The following is a 6,000-nucleotide window of genomic DNA, read 5'->3' as shown; positions in this document are numbered from 1 at the left end:
TCACAGTTAAAACACACTTTGAAAATATTCTCATTTTAGACACTTTTTAAAAAATGGAAGTTCCAGAAAATTTATGACCTGCTTAAGGGAACATGGCTGCTTAGTGGAAGAACGTGGCCCCGAGAGAACAAACATCCTGTGTCTTTCCACCTCCTGATCTTCACAGTCAGGGCAATTCCTTAAATATCTTTTAGAACTGCTGTGATCTGAAAGCTTGTTAAGCCAGGGATGACGTATTTTCCCTGCATGTCCCCTCAAACCCACATACAAAGAGAAGCCTGCTATCTACACTTTTACAGGAGCTCTTATCTTTGTGCTTTAAATGCTGGTTTGTGTCATAGCCAAGTTAGATTGCTGGCTTATCTGGGACAACTCACCCCACCCCACTTTACCCAGAAACCAGTCACCAAACCTACCAATCCTCACTTTAGAATGTCTGGTGAACATGGATGCCCCTCTCTTCCCATCATGATTCCCTAACCTTCCACTTGGACTACTTTGGATATCTCTTAAGTACCCAGAGTTACCTTGGGCTGCATCCGACCCTGACTCCAAAGGCTCGTGAGACTTAGATGGGAACAGAGACTGTTCCCTTGCAAAGGGCAAAGAATCTGGGCCTGGTTCCAGATTTACAGTGGCCATGAAAATAAGCTATAAATTAGCTTAAAAGACTCTGACCCCAACAATGGCAACTGTGACAAAGTCTTGATACTTTATTCCTTCAGATGCACAGAGAACAATTTCGACTTCGACTTCGTGTTACAAACAACACTGAATTCTCTGGTTTCCTTGGCAACCTGCAGTTCTGCCCTCAGTAACAGTCAAAGACTAGAGGCTCCCATTTGCTTCTAGCTCTAAAAATTCTCATTCTATGAATATCTGGAGGTTTAGAGAGCCTACTAAAGGGAGACTGATGCAAAAGTCTTAAACTTAACTCTTAAGTTATTAAGCTTAAACTACTAAACTTAAACGACTAAAATAGAAGCAGGGACAAAGATGGCTGCTGCTTTGACTGGTGGAGGTAATCTCATGGAATTTAGGGAAAAGACAGACTGTGTTTCTCCACAGGCAGAGCAGGGTATCAACAGCAATCCTAAACTAACTGAACTTCAAATTATGCTTCACTCATTCTGTTAACTAAGGCAGAGTAATGATTACATATTGTTGAAAGTTTTCTTTCTAGAATGGCTGCAAACTATAAATTTCAGGAATTTGTCATGTTTCAAAGAAAACCTCCCTGTCTAGCACCGTTCCCCACTAATGCTTGATGAGCTGTTACTGTTTGCACCATTAGGGGCACCAGCTTGAAGCACAGACATTCAGACCACAGAGCAGAGGTTCACCCTGCATCTGATCTAGCTCCATCTGGAGGGACAAGGGGAGAAGTAGGGAAAACGTCAAAGAGCAGCCTGAAGCTCCTAGCATCTACAATGTCACAGACCGTCGTTCTTATAGAAACGAAGAGCACAGTAGACTATGACCAATATTCTTGAGCAAGAAAAACTGAGTGTGCTGTTCTCGCGGCTACTAGATACATGTGGTTTGCACTGAGGGAATACAGACGAGATCCACCGATCCCTTGCTTAGGGCCCCTTTGGTTTTCTATTCCTGTTATTTTCTCTTTTGATCCCAATGTCTCCCCACAGAGCTCGGGAGAAAGTTGTGCGTGTATGTCACAAATAGGAAACTTGTGTGTGTCACAAACAAGCCAAGAAGCCAGTGTCAGTGGATCTCACCACCATCCCTGAGAGAGTAACAAAGGCACCAAGGGAGCCAAGACATCTTCTTCTGTGAGCGGCCAAGTCTTGCCTACACATAGCCTTCTCCAGGTCCTTCCAGGCCCAAGAGCAAGTACCCAAGTTCAGGACTGGAGAAGGGCAGAGAGCAAACCAAATCCACCTTTGCTGCTGATACAAGCTAGGTCAGGGAACATAGCTCCGGGTCTGAGAACTCCAGTTCAAGGTCTGCTCCCCGCCAGCCTCCCAGGGGAAGATGGCATCTGCAAACAGACTTCCAGGTAGCAGCTTCCTGCCGATCTGGAAAGAAAATGAAAACCAAGAACAAGTTCTATCCATGCACACTCATGAGCTGTGGGAGATCGTTCCTCCCAGTAAATGAACACAGACCAACCACTGCCATCCACTCTCCAAGGACTCACTCACCTCAGACCAGAGGAATAGCTGGGCTAAGAGGTCAGCTGTATTGAGGGAAATTCTCCCCAGCAGTATCTGGCTCAAACAGGGGATCTGGCTCCCATGTTTGTCAACCCCTCAAACAAATGAAGTGATGGACACAAGTTTGAGGAAGTTCCAGGAGTTGGTGGTGGACAAGGAAGTCTGGCATGCTGCACTCCATGGGGTCGAAAAGAGTCAGACACAACTGAGTGACTGAACTAAACTGAAAATGAATACTCACGAAGGTTAGGAAACCTTACTAAATCTTGCCAGGAAACAAGAATACCTCAGACTTCCCTGGTGGTCCAGCGGGTTAAGACTCTGCACGCCCAATGTAGGGGGCACAGGTTCAAACCCTGGTCGGGGAACTAGATCCCACTTGCCACACAGCATGACAAAAGAAAGAAAGAAATGGAAAGAAAACAGGCATATCTCAAATATTGGGTACCCTGCCTGCCAAGCTTTGGGTTTTAAAGGTGGTTCACCTCAAGATCTGCAAGATCTGCTTCTCCCACGCCCTGAGCCCGAGGGTCTGGCTGGCCTCCTGCACGAGCATGCGCCCTGGGGGCAGGGTGGCTGCCCCCTCCCCCGCTGCCGCCATTGTTTGCGGTATCCTTGAGCTGCTGACGGACAGGGAGGCCTGGCGTGCTGTGGTTCATGGGGTCGCAAAGAGTCGGACACGACTGAGCGACTGAACTGAACTGAGCTGCTGACATTCTATTGAACAGCACTTGGACGTACCCCGGCTTCCCTGGTGGCCCAGACGGGAAAGCGTCTGCCTGCAGTGTGGGAGACCCGGTTCGATCCCTGGGCCGGGAAGATCCCCTGGAGACGGAAATGGAATCCCACTCCAGTATTCTTGCCTGAAAAATTCTGGTAGCCTGGGAGGCTACAGTCCATGGACTCGCAAAGAGTCAGACACGACTGAGCGACTTCACTTCTTCACTTGGACGTGCCCAGGACGTTGGTCATCTGCCCAGAGCCCCGGTGCTCGGCTCCCAATCCAGCCCCCTTGGGGAGAGGACTTGACCGGAGACGCTCTCCCCTCAGCCTGCTTCCTGCCCGCTCTTCTGCCTGCATTTCCCTCCCCGCACGTTGCCCGGCTGCTCCTTGGACACCCAGGAGACCCCGGGAACCACCGTGCAGCCCTTCTGTCCGTCCCCCGCCCCCTCCCTGCTCCTCCCTCCTTGGATCAATGACTGAAGCCAGACTTCTCTCCTTGAGCGAGGCTGGCACTTCACCCACAGCGGCAAAGAGAGCTGGCAGGAAATGTGTTCCCGCCACTGGCACCGGCCTGGCCTGGCCCAGCGAGGACCCCCATCAGAACCCCTTTCCCCCAGCCACCCTGTGGGCCCCCTCCCTCAGCTCTTCTCAGCACCCTCCCCTTTTATACTGTGCCTTCATCTTTCCCTGACTCCCTTCTTTGTTCTGTCTCACCGTCTACTTTCCTTCCTCTTCCTCTGGGTATTTTTGGGGTTTTTTCTGCCTTATTTTTCCCTCCCTTCTTTCAGCTTCTTTTCCTCTCCACACATAACTGTAACCTGGTTGCTGGGTTTTGTACAACAGCTACCTAAAAATCCCTCATGTGGCAACACCCAGCCCCGATTCTTCCTCCACTTTCAGAAAAGTGACCGCTTTATGCTACTCCCCGACTCAGGACCCTGTAGGCCTTCCCAGTGCCTGCAGAACTGAGTCCAGACTCGTCACCTGCCTGTCCGTTCAATTGTAGATTGGTTCAGCCAATGAATCAATTTAGTTACTGAGCGAGCACCTACCCTGAGCAGATACTGTACCAGGGGCTGGAATAGAAGCAATACAGGAAAAAAAAAATACACACACACACACACACACACACATATATATATATAAGAATATTTACAAATGAAACAATGTCTGAAATTTGCTTCAAAATAACCCCAGGGGTGGAGGAGGGCGAAGTTGGTAAAGCAGATATGTTGAAAACGTGACTGACCAGGAGCTGATAATTACTGAAGCTGCATGCTGAGTTTAGGGGGTTATTATGTTATTCTATTTCAGCATATGTTGGAAATTTTTTCTGTTAAAAATTCTCTAGTTGCTCAGTGGTTAAGGTTCTGCTTTCCAACGCAGGAGACACAGGTTCAATCCCTGGTCGGGGAACTAAGATCCCACATGTTGAGGAGTAATTAAGTCTAGCAGAGGTAAGTAGAGAATCCAGAGTACCCCCAATGAAAATCCAGTGCAGCAAAAGGGGTTTGTGTGTGTGTGTGTGTGTGTGTGTGCAAGGGGCGAAGAGAACTGAGAAGTCCCTGGCTTCCCTTGTCTCTCCGCTCTGCACAGCTTCACGCTCCAGCCATTGGAACATTCATTCCCTCAGAGCCCCGTACTGTACCCAGGCAGTCACGTGCTCGAACTTCCACTCAGAATCCCATTTTCTCCATCCTCTCTTCCTTATCTTAGCTGACTCCCACTCAACCTTTGAGCCCAGCCGGGCTTAAACAAAAAGCATTTGCTCTGAGATGCCTTCTCTGACCCCTCTAGACCAAGCCTGCGCCCTGTCTGGGGACCCCCATGGCACCTTATGATAGCACTGTTAAACAATCTGTTGTTAATTGCTGTCCTCGGTAATTGTCTGACTTTCCTGGCTAAGCTACAAGCTCTGTGCACAGGAGTGTTTCTGTCTCTTTCCTTGTTTTATCCCCAGAGCCCAGCACACATTAGACACTCAGGAAACATTCACAGAATGAGTGAATAAAAAAAATTCTGCAGTCTCTAACAGAGCAGCTGGCTCAAGCCTGGCCTCATGTAGGGTCTAACGGGGTTCCCTGGTGGCTCAGATGGTAAAGAATCTGCCTGAAGTGCAAGAGACCTTGGGTTCAATCCCTGGGTGGGGAAGATCCCCTGGAGAAGGGAATGCCCTCTTTGTGAGTGAACACACACAACACCCCCAAGTTATGACAATCCTTGTAGCTGTTATGGAATATTTCTGGCTATCTCTGCAACTTACACTATACTGCTTCCTTGGTCATGTACACTGAAATGTAATTTTCAATTGTAAAGTTGTTCCTTTAACAAAACATGATCTTCTTTATAATGATCAACTATGTGGCATGTGTTCTAGGATGCCTTGTAGAAAAACTGCCCCAAACTACTAAAAGCCCATTAAAAGACTAGCAACTCTAATTATCCTAATCACGAAAAGAATGGTATTTAACCTGCTTTATTTAATGGCTTTTAAAATTTTTTTTATTTTTTAATTGAAGGATAGTTGCTTTACAGAATTTTGTTGTTTTCTGTCAAACCTCAACATGAATCAGGCATAGGTTTACATATACCCCCTCCCTTTTGAACCTTCCTCCCATCTCCTTCCCCATCTCACCCCTCCAGGTTGATACAGAGTCCCTGTTCAAGTTTCCTGAGCCATACAGCAAATTCCCTTTGGTGATCTATTTACACATAGTAATGTAAGTACTCTCAACATGCATCCCACCCTCTCCTCCCTCCCCCTGTGTCCATAGGTCTGTTCTCTATGTCTGTTTTTCCACTGCTGCTCTGCAAATAAATTCTTCAGGACCGTTTTTCTAGATTCCGTATATATCCGTTAGTATACGATATTTATCTTTCTCTTTCTGACTTACTTCACTCTGTATAATAGGCTCTAGGTTCATCCACCTCATTAGAACTGACTCGAATGCATTCCTTTTATGGCTGAGTAATATCCCATTGTGTGTATGTACCACAACTTCTTTATCCATTCATCTGTGGATGGACATCTAGGTTGCGTCCATGTTCTAGCTATTGTAAATAATTCTGCAATGAACAATGGGATGCATGTGCCTTTTTCAAT

The sequence above is a fragment of the Moschus berezovskii genome, chromosome 16 (genome assembly GCF_049115385.1).
Source record: "Moschus berezovskii isolate FMDL1 chromosome 16, NW_MosBer_1.0, whole genome shotgun sequence".
NCBI classification, from domain to species: Eukaryota; Metazoa; Chordata; class Mammalia; order Artiodactyla; family Moschidae; genus Moschus; species Moschus berezovskii.
Note: the sequence above shows the minus strand (reverse complement) of the source record.